Source organism: Amborella trichopoda, chromosome 12, assembly GCF_054954075.1.
Source record: "Amborella trichopoda isolate Santa Cruz 75 chromosome 12, AtrichopodaSantaCruz75HAP2 v2.0, whole genome shotgun sequence".
In the NCBI taxonomy this organism is placed as follows: domain Eukaryota; kingdom Viridiplantae; phylum Streptophyta; class Magnoliopsida; order Amborellales; family Amborellaceae; genus Amborella; species Amborella trichopoda.
The window spans coordinates 5,929,835-5,941,819 of NC_142347.1; the positions used below are offsets into that span (position 1 = coordinate 5,929,835).

Sequence of the window (11,985 nt, forward strand, 5' to 3'; positions counted from 1 at the left end):
CTACAGTATTTAATTCAAACTCAGGAATTGGGATATTATGTTGTTTAAGAGTATCTCTTAACCAATCGAAAAAACATTTTCCTTTATTACCCTTTTGTCTCCATTTATTAAATTGAGAATGGAATAATTCTACTAATCTTGGTTTGAATTCTTTAACATACCATTTTCTGATATTATCATTTTCTGGAGATAGAAAATCATTTATAATATCTTCCTTTGTAAATGTTTCTTCAATTTGTAGCACTTGGATAAATCCTGATTCAGCTTGTTCATATTGAGGTATAATAATATTATCAGATGTGCGTAAAAACCCTTCTAACTGTGGTTTTGAAATTGGAGTAGCTGATATATGAGAATTCCGATCATAGGTTGTAACGGATTTTCGTGGAGGTTCTAAATCTCTGAAAGAATGGTTGCTTATGGTTTCTGATGTGGATGTCTTATCTAGAATTCTATTATTAGTAAATTGGATTTCAACATTTCCATCCGTATATTCTGAAATTCTGTCTGGGATGTTCTGAATAGGATTTTGTGATGATGGTTGGTTGTTATTATGAATAGCCCAGGTATGGGGTAGGACTATTTCTGACCATGATATTGTTTTTGGTATGATCGTATTTGATTTTTCTATATTGGTTTGAAAAAATATTGTTTGTCCCTTATTGTCTATTTGGAGTATATTAGGACATAATGTATTCATTACCTTATAATATATCCTATAAATAATGGCTATATTTTGTGAACCCGTCATCATGTCAAATCCTTGTGTTTTAAGATTTAAAGATAAAACATTTAATATGTTTGGGTCTGTTAATGATACAGAATAATTTGGAAAGCAATTGAAATATATTGGTCCACTACATAAACTAGTTTCTACCATTCCTAGTAAAGAATCTGAGAATTTGTTATGTCTAGTATCTCGTAAACAAACTAGAATAGAATTATTTAGTCCTAGTCTAGTGAGTGGTTTAACTGCTACTTGTATTAATCCTATATGTAAATATTTATAATTCTTATTTTGATGAACTTGTAATATTTGTTTAGATAGTAATTGGAAATCCTCTTGATTACTAGTAACAGAAAGAGTTTCTTCTACTGTTTTTATGGCATATCCGACTTTAAGGTCGAATGTACCCTTTTTGTAAATATCAGATATGGGAACCTTGGGTATGTTCCAGTTCTGGATTTGATTTTCAATATTATTGATAACAAGTTCTTCTTTATTTTTAATTCTTAGAGTTCTATTAGTCTTACTAGTTGTGGTATCTGTTAGATTCTTAATAAATTTATCCATTAGAGAAAGTTGGTCCGAGTGTTAAGACACGAGACGAAAAGGTCTTATGCAAAGTACCGCCAAGGCCGAGGAAGAGCCGTTAGGGAAAACGCTGGACTTTTGGTCGTCCTGAGTTGTCATTATCCGTATATATATATATATATATATATATATATATATATATATGGGAAAAGATTCAATATGTAATGTCGCGTATATGGGTGGAATGCCCCAACGGTTGGGATAAGTCATCGAAGCATCCACGGTACATTTCAAAACTCCCAAAAATCTCATTTTCCCTGCAACTTTCCCTGCAAACTCTCTCTCTCTACGCCCCCTCCCTCTGCAACTTTCCCATGCCATGAGCCTCTCTCTCCCTTCTCTCTGTAAACCTCACGCCCCTCTCTCTTATCGCCCCCGTTTTCCCATTTTCCCTGTAACTCCCAAAATCTCATTTTCCCATTTTCCCTATGCCTCTCTCACGTTGCTGCCCTGTAAACCTCGCACCCCTCTCTCTCATCGCACCTGTGCCACTCTCCCGCCGCCCCCTCGATCTACATAAGCAAGTCCCTCACACGATTTTTAGGTAACAACTATCCGTTTCTCAGATTCTTGACCATTTTATCATGGCCATTATACATTTTATTGATGGATGTCATTTTTCATTTTAATGGTGTTTATGATGGATGCCATTTTACATTTTACTGATGTGTCATTCTACATTTTACTGATGCTTATGATGGATGTCATTTTACATTTTACATTTTACGGATGCCTATGATGGATGTAATTTTACATTTTACTGATGTTGCATATGGATGCCATTTTACCATGGTTGCCTATAGATGAATCAATCTTTGACTGTCTTACACAGAGCACAAAAATTTATTTAGAACTTTGTATCTCAAAGATTTTATGGCCACATTTGGGGCTTTCAGTTTTTCAATGCTTCAATTGTCTTACACAGAGCACACAAATTTCTTTAGAATTTTGTATCTCACAGATTTTGTGTCCACATTTAGGGGTTTCGGTTTTTTAGTGCTTCAATGTCTTACACAGAGCACAAAAATTTCTTTAGAAATTTGAATCTCACAGATTTTGTGGCCAGATTTCGGGGTTTCGGTTTTCGGTGCTTTCATATCTTACACATAGCATAAAAATTTATTTAGAAATTTGTATCTCATAGATTTTGTGGCCACATTTGGGGGTTTCGGTTTTTTAGTGCTTCAATGTCTTACACAGAGCACAAAAATTTCTTTAGAAATTTTTATCTCATATATTTTGTGGCCACATTTGGGGGTTTCCGTTTTTCAGTGCTTCAATGTCTTACACAAAGCACATAAATTTCTTTAGAAATTTGTATCTCACAGATTTTGTGGCTACATTTGTGGGTTTCAGTTTTTCAGTGCTGCAATGTGTTACACAGAGCACAGAAATTTCTTTAGAAATTTTTATCTCACAGATTTTGTGGCCACATTTGGGGGTTTCAGTTTTTTAATGCTTCAATGTCTTACACAGAGCAACTAAACAATTGTGGATGCCATTTTACCATGGTCATGTTAGTTTTTATTGGTGCTTCTTATGGATGCCAATTTAGCATGGTTTCCTATGGATGAGTGATGCCATTTTAATGATGTTTTCTAATGGACGAATGATGCCATTTTACTGATGTTTGCTTATGCTTGCTTTTGATCTATACAAATTAATTGAAAACAAAATTTGTGGCCACATTTGGGGGTTTCGTTTTTTCAATTGTTGAATGTCTTACACAAAGCAACTAAACAATTGTGGATGCCATTTTACCATGGCCATTTTACTTTTTACTGGCGTTTCTTATAGATGCCAATTTAAAATGGTTTTTTTTATTGATGAGTGATACCATTTTACTGATGCTTTCTTATGGACGAGTGATGTCATTTAACATGGGTCTGTGTAACATAATCAGTCTGTCAATAGTGAGTTTTTTATTTTTTTGATTGGTTACTTTAGTATTTGATTATGATATACAAGAGAAATTCACTTCCATTGTTTCCTTTTTATGAAATTGGGATGCAGGTTTAGACCCTTTGAAGTACATAGCATGTCATCAGTTTCCACATGTGCTGGAGGATATCAATGACGAACCTGACCACGGTGCAATTTACAATGCAAATTAAGTACATGAAGCTCCCGATCTAACTCTGGAAGAATGCATTATCGGTGTACAAATTGTACTTTTTTTCAATGGTACGATGAATACTTGGAAGGGATGAATTACAATATAAATTTGAGACGTCGCGATATACACCAGAACAATCAGTCACAAGAAGCACAAGAGCATACTATGGTCACGCCAGAACCGATGGTTTTCAACAATAAATTATTGATACTTTAGGGCGTATACAACATTTTTTAGTTTTTTTGTGTGTAGCGAATGCGTTTATGTTTGTATTACTTTTATTGAAAAATATTTGATATGACTAAATAGTATGTAACAAGTTTACTCCCATCAGATTTGAGTATGTAACAAGTTTCAACAATGACTGATATAAAGGTTATTTATTTTTTGAGTAGTTTTTAATTGTTGTGTATTTTCTTTCAATTTATTTATGCTTGGCCATTGGTGCAAGTTAGAAGCCAGTCAAGGTTAACCAAACCCCCCCCCCCCTCCCTCCCTCCCTCCCTCTCTCTCTCTCCAATTAGAAACGCAATGGTCATTGTGATAGAAAGCTGGGATGCATATCATAACAAAAAAATTTCTCCCACAAACCTTGATTTTTGTGAAATCCATATAGCTGTGAAAGGGATGCACATCATAACAAAAAAATTTACCATGATCTATAATTGCACCCATTAAAGTCCTTTCTATTAACATTATAAAACAAGCGATGCAGTCGTAAAAATCATTGCGGTGACTGTTTGGCAACAATTGGTAGCATATTTCAATGTGTGCAAGCACCATCCACCATTAGGCTCCATTCTACTGCATTGAACAAAACCATGAACCATAAAAATCAAAATATTGGAACATTTAGCAAGTACAGATTTCTACTGCATTGGAGAGAAACATAAACCATGTGTATCAAATTTTGGAATATGCAGTATACAGAGTATATATGACAGGGTCTCACAATGGACACATGATGATAAAGATAGGACTGTTTAGTGCTCAATAGTCAGGCTATGTTCTTTTTTTCTTTTTTTTCGACCTTTTTAAAGGATTTCAAATATGTCAATTGTTTCAAGTGCAAAAGTTCTTCTTTTGGTATTTCTGTTTCTAAATTGCTTCATAAATTCTCTTTCCTACATTTCTCACTTATTTGAACCACTTACTGGGGACATATTAAATCGACAGGAGCATGACCATTGAACCACAAAAGGACAATGGTTAATTACAATGGACTTGTGTACAAGGTTACTATGAAAAATCCTGGATAAAAAACTTGCTTATGAGACCGCAAACTTAAAGCAGATTGTTCCAAGAGACCATACGTTTCAAAAAAATTTCACTAAAGATCTTATATGAATCACTCAAAAATTCACATTTTCCATAGAAATCAATCAACCCATTCTCCAATGTTTCCTACTAATGAAGGGTGTGCTACGCTATGCGTAGAATAACACAGTTAAACAATATGTGTTATTCGCATCCAATACAACTGTTTGAATATAAATTGAAGAAACTAAGTCATTAATGGCGAGTTCCTCGCATCTACAATCGAATCTCTCGATTCTCTTCTAGAATTCGGCGCCTTTATTCTCCCCAAAAGCTTATTCTTGAGCTAAATTAACTAGACCACCTGCAATTATAGACCACCGGCTCCTTTCTTTTCAATTGTCTTGAACAATTTCTTTGGAGGAGTGTCCAGCTTATACCATAATAAGAGAACAATCTGAAAAAGAAAATTAACTAAACATTATGCCTCAATGAAGTGAACGCAACATATTGAAACTAATATATATATATGGGCATGACAAGCATCATTGAATAAACATATAAATGACACATCCAAAAGCTTAGAATTAAGGATAACCTTCTTCCTGTATTTCTCAAGAAGCCAACGCAATTGATGATAACCTGTTGTGTTCCAGACTGCTCCAATGTTAGAAGTGATTCTTCATCAATGCAATAATTATTGTCATTAGTACAACATAAATGTACTTCACTGAGCACTAAGAGCATGACTTCCATTTTTCCTACCATATATACACATTTCTGATAGGGAGTGTTTGCATTAAACATTGACCTATAATACAGTATGTAATTGGGTATATCTATCCACCCATCGAGGTCTAAATTAACATTATATAGGAAACGAAAATAGTAACAAACCTCCACTCTTGCAAAAATAGTGCCTGCATAACATCATATAGAAAACAAAAATGATAGATATCAATACAGTGACAAACCTCCGCTCTTACAAAACAAGGGGGAAACCTTTTTCCAAAAGGGTACAAATTGATCGGCAAAAGAAACAAGAAAAGTCCTCTACTTTTCCCTCTCTAAATAAATCCTTTGTCCCACAAGTTGAGTTGAATACCAAAAACTAAAATTCAACAAGGAAATGAGAGATAACACAGTTTATAACAATTGTTAAGTGTGTGAAAAAAATGGAAGCAATCATGGGTTGCAAGATCCAAAATCATCTGCGTTAATTGCAAAGAATTAATGAGCCGAATATTGGAAACATGTAGAATAACTAGATGGAGACCCCAACGTTGATCATAATAGTTAATTATTGTAAAGCAAAAGCAACTAATACAATTAAAATTCAAAAGAATCCATAAGTCTCATAAATTTCTTACAAACCACATGATCATTATCATAGTAAGTAACACATCCAACTGATCCATTTTGTAAAAAAATTATTTTGACATGATTCATTTTGTCAAGACATGATTCATACTTCAAACTTTAAATAAGCAAGACATGATCCATTTCGTAACAAAATTTGGCGGACTGATTCATTTTGACAAATCAGGTTTGTCAAGGCTCATACCATAAAAAAACCCCAAACAAAATCCTGATTCATTTTATAAAACGGTTTTTAGCTCATAAAATTTTGGAGACCATAAGCAAGCTTCAGTTATCCAAAAAACCCAAAATCGAAACCCCAAATGTGTACGCAAAATCTGTGAGATACAAATTTATAAAGAAATTTATATGCTCTGTGTAAGACATTGAAACACTGAAAAACTGAAACCCCCAAATGTGGCCACAAAATATATGAGATACAAATTTCTAAATAAATTTGTGTGCTTTGTGTAAGACATTCAAGCATTGATTCATCCATAGGCAACCATGGTAAAATGACATCCACACGCGACATCAATAAAATGTAAAATGACATCTATCGTAAGCATCAGTAAAATGTAAAATGGCACATTAGTAAAATGTAAAATGACATCCATGATAAGCATCATTAAAATGAAAAATGGCATCCATCAGTAAAATATATAATGGCCATGGTAAAATGGTGATGCATCTAAAAAATGGATAGTTGTTACTAGAAAATTGCATGAGGGGCTTGCTTATGCAGATCGAGGGGGCAGCGGGAGAGCGGCACAAGTGAGATGAGAGAGAGGGGTGCGAGGTTTACAGGGCGGCAGTGTGAGAGAGGCACAAGGAAAATGGGAGTTTGGGAGCTGCAGGGACAATGAGAAAATGGGGGCGATGAGAGAGAGGGGCGTGAGGTTTACAAAGAGAAGGGAGAGAGAGGCACAAGGGATGGGAAAGTTGCAGAGGGAGAGGGCATAGAGAGACAGAGAGATCGCGGGGAATAGAGAGAGAGAGAGATCGAGGGGAATAGAGAGAGAGATAAAGAGTTCGCAGGGAAAGTTGCAGGGAAAATGAGATTTTTGAGAGTTTTGAAGTGTACCGTGGATGTTTCGATGACTTATCCCAACCATTGGCGCATTTCACCCATTTACACGACATCGCGTATTGAACATATATATATATATACATATATATATATATAGTGATGATCCTATGAAATCTTCCCACACCCATGTGTGTAGGATCCCAAAGGATCACCATTAAATTTGGTACAGATCTCTAGAAAAGTTATCATATGGGTGTGAGACTTGATTTTTTTAGAGATCTGTGCCAAATTTAATGGTGATCCTTTGGAGTCTTACACATATGGGTGTGGGAAGGTCTCACAAGGCCATTTCCCATATATATATATATATATATATAGGAAAAGCCTAAGAAACTTTTATAGGCAAAATGCTACAGTGTTTTACCTCCGCTATAGATTTGTTATGTCATTGATGGTTTATTGAACGGAGCTGTAACGGACAACGTGTCGTGATGGTACTGCCACGGATATGATAGGTTCGTGGCGGTTGAAAAATGCATACCGTCTGATTTTTTTAGACGGTGATGAGCCTATGGGCCAAAAAATCACACGGAACCGCAACGGACGTGCGTCCGTGCAATAAACCGCCACGGACATAGCAAGTCTGAAGCAGAGGCGAAACACTTTAACATTTCTCCTATAGGCATTTTTAAGGTTTTTCCTCTATATATATATATATATATATAGCTTAAGGAAAAGAAAAGTCAAACAAACAATGATGTAGTTTCTACAAGGCCTTGGCATTATGAAAAAAAATAAGACTACTCATCGAGACAGCATCTGGAAAGCATTTAGGAAATAGGGAAATCTCTATAATGGCTCTGAAATCAATTCTATCACTGGTTATGAAATTTGTAGCTAAAAAAATAGTACAAATCTTGCCGATCCGAGAACACTTAGATAATGCATTATGATATATATCATTTTTAAGGCTCGAAATTCTAATATTTTTCACAACCATAATAGTCAAAATGAAGATGATCAATTCGAAAGTAATCAATTGTCCTACCTCCAATTTTTGTGAGTTTTGAGGTGAGCATTTTGATAGCACTGCAGCCCTATCTAAAAACCTTTTCCAATCAAATATGGTTATCGAACCATTCGACAAAATCATTGATGCATCCAATTCCTCTTCCTCAGCATCATTCAAATCTAGGGTTCTTTTAAATTTTATTTTACTAAGTACCTCATTGAAACTATGTAGTGAAAGCCCAAATTGCCCCTCTTTGGCATTGAGATTCCTGAACAACTATTGTTTTTTCATTATTTAGCTAGATTATACATACCATTGAGAAATGACAATAACACTTTCAATTCTTTAAGACTAACAACATAAAATTTACCTCTTTTTTTTTGTTTTTTTTTAATTAGAAACTTTTTTTTTTTTTGTTTTGTTAATTTGACCGACGAAAGGTATTTTTAATCATTTGGCTCAATCAATTCAAGTAAGGCTAAATAATCGAAATATTTTTTGTTGTGGTTCCCAATTCCAAACATATACAATTGAATTATTTTATACTTTTTCAAAAGGCCAGTGTTTATATAAAGTTACAATGTAATTTGGTTGCAGTAGTCCACAACGTGCATTTTTATTTTGATGATATAGATTTGATATTGTTTTAAAAATGACGCCTCTTTTTTAAATTATTTTAAAAAACATGTCAAATCTATATTATCCAACGAAAATTGAAAGTGTAGAAAATTGAAATCTTACTTCTATAAATAAGGTTGCAAGTTGCAACCTCAAAAAAGTACCTTCGCCATATAACGTTTAAATAGTAAAAGGAGGGAATAATTTTGTAAACTAAACTGATTATTTAATGGAAGAAATTAAAGAAGGTGCCAACCTTACTCTATTGAAGCAATGTGCACCTCAAAAATCTACTAGAGGAGAGTAGCCAATATTGAGAAGTCATCCAATTTGATCTTCTCGACCTTGAGATGTATGGATATCAATAAAAAAAAGAAATGTAAATCCTAAAAATAATGCAATTTGTTATAACTTATCTAGACCGTCTATTTTTACGATTTTCAAGTTTTTATAGATTTGCGACTTTGAAATTTCAAATTTGATAACTAGAGATGAAAATATATTTTCAAGCTATTATAAGATTTGCCATACGAAACTAATGGGTAAAAATTCTTGGATGCACCTTACATTTACTGCATGCACGGTGGCCACCTTGTACAAACCTCACCCTTGAGGAATAATCTTGTATAATCTAATCTGACCATTTGATTATGGAAAAAGTTTATATAAGGCAGATACCTTAAATTGTTGAATTAAGTGCATATAAAAAATCATCCAAAAAGGCTATTTTGACATTGGAAAACCATCTAATCGATCATTTTGACATCCAGATGTATGTATATGGAAGAAAAAAGGACTTTTAATTCCAAGAAATAATACATCTTGTAATATATTATTTGGATCGCTCATTTTCAAGATTTTCATGCATTTATAGTTATACTTATTTAAACTATCTTAGAGTTTAAAATTTTATAATTACAAATAAAAATAGATTCTCACAATATCTTAAAAAAATAACACTAAAATTGCATCTTACAACAAAATTTAAAAGTGTGCTTTAATTTGATTGTATAAAGATGAACCTTATGCAAACCGCACCGGTGGAAGAAGAAATATGGGAAAATTACATATAACCCCCAAGAGTAAGTTTTTAATACAAGTTACCTCCAACCAACCCAAGATACACTTTTCTCGTAAATATCCCCCAACCCCCAAAAAAAAGAGAGTTTAAACTACCTTCTCTTACTTTTAACCACATATCTCTCTCCTCTTTCCTACGAAAAGGGGGTCCGGCGTATTCTTAAGGCGGTCCTGCAATGTAATGTCGGTCCGATATATAACAGTGGTGGTCCGACAGTAAAAGTTAATGGAACAAAAAGGGGTCCGGCGATCAGAGAGGCGCTTCAACATTTGCAACAGGGAGTCCGGCACTTGAAATGTGTGGTCTGACACAAATGCAGGGGTCCGACAATTCGATGGTACAGTCCAGCAATTACGACTCGGGGTCTGACAGTTCACGTCAAATCTGGCCAAAATGATTTCTTGTGTATAAGAAGGGCATTTTCGTTTTATAAAAATAATTTTTTTGACTTAGTGTGGTATTTGCTAATAAAGTATACTTTGGGAAAAAAGGTATGAAAATAAGTTTCTTTGGGGATAACTGGCATAAAAAGTCTAGTTCTGGGGTTATTTGTAAGGAAAGTTGTTTCATGCGAGCTGGATCACATTTTTACATATGCAGTTCAAAAAGTGTAAAACATCCATCTCAAAGATGGTTGCAAGTAGGTGTTCCATCTAAAATTAATGGAAACTAATAGTCCATATATTTTTTATTAAAATTACTATTTTTAATTTTAAAATTTATTTATTTTTCATATTCATGATCTCCATGTTAGAGATTACATGTACTTAAAAATTAAGCCTTAAAATCTATCTCAAAAATAAATTTATTAAGAGACCCACATTTTTACGTAGAAACCGGATCCTATTCGTAATTTTGTCAAGAAACATTAGTTTGCTAGGCCTTGTAACTTATATGAAAAGACCATGTTTTGGCAGTGTCCAGGAATCCACAGTTCATTTGAACCCTCGGGTCCACATTATGTTTTTCTTGACTTTGACGCAATGTCGTCAGAAAAAGTGGAACGTCCCATCGGTAGCCTGGCTTCCACTTTGAAAGGTTTCAGTTTTTGAGCTCAAGACATATTATGCTCCTGCGGGATAACAATGTGAATATACTTCCTTGCCCAAAACATTTTTTAATATAAATTTTGGAAATCACATAAGAATATGATTGTTTTTAAAATAAAAACTTGAATTTTAAGTTCTGTGACACTTAGACCTAGCCTTAAAAATTAGACAATCTCTATTCATTCTTGAGCAATAAGTTTTTTTTCTAGTATAAAGAGTTCAGAAATATTTTTTGATAGATTATTTTATGGGTTTTGGAGATTATAGTCCCAAAACTTGGATCCAAAAATATTCCTAACATGTGTTTTTCCTTAGGGAGTAAATGGATGGTATAGAAATCCCGTGGCAAAAGTTGCCTCGGTTTGTTAGATTCAAAGATATCCAACGTATTCTACTATTTCGGGAGTATATTGTCCATTTATTCATTCGGGTAAAACCTTATCTTAAATTTTGGCTTTTTAAAATAAAGAGAAGTATAAATACTTTTAACTGGGAAATATAACCTCTGTAATATATATATATATATATATATATATATATATATATATATATATATATATATATATATATATATATATATATATATATATATATATATATATATATATATATATATATATATATATATATATATATATAGTGGCGGCATTATGAAGCAGCCCTATGCTTTATTTGGTACTTAAAACTTGTATCGGGACAATGTTTATTTTTTTCCCTCCGACAACTCTCTTCAACTTCGAGTTTTTCGTGATTCTGATTGGACAAGTTGCCCTGATACCTACCGCTCCACTAAAGGATATTGTGCTTTTCTTGGTCATTCTCTTGTCTCTTGGAAAACCAAGAAGCAACATATTGTTAGTCGGTCTTTAGCTGAAGCCGAATACGGAGCTATGGCTACTGCCAACTGTGACATCACCTGGTTATGCTTCCTACTGCATGACTTAGGAGTTCTTCACTCACAACCTGTCGTTCTCTATTGTGACAATCAAGCTGCATTATACATTGCTGCCAACCTAGTGTTTCATGAACGAACAAAACACATCGAGTTTGATTGTCACTATATTCGATAAAAGATCCAAAATGAAGTTCTTCAGACCTCTTACATTCACACATCACGACAGCTTGTTGATGTATTTACTAAAGCTCTT

At 33.8% G+C, this 11,985-nt stretch overlaps 1 long non-coding RNA gene across 1 annotated transcript; it reads left to right on the forward strand.

Moving 5' to 3' along the window:
- Positions 1–1,544: 1,544 nt before the first annotated feature.
- On the forward strand, positions 1,545–3,779 carry LOC148779399 (uncharacterized). The gene is made up of 2 exons (XR_016045166.1): positions 1,545–1,859; positions 3,329–3,779. It is a non-coding gene; the product is annotated as an uncharacterized LOC148779399 (long non-coding RNA).
- The last annotated feature ends 8,206 nt before the right edge of the window (positions 3,780–11,985 follow it).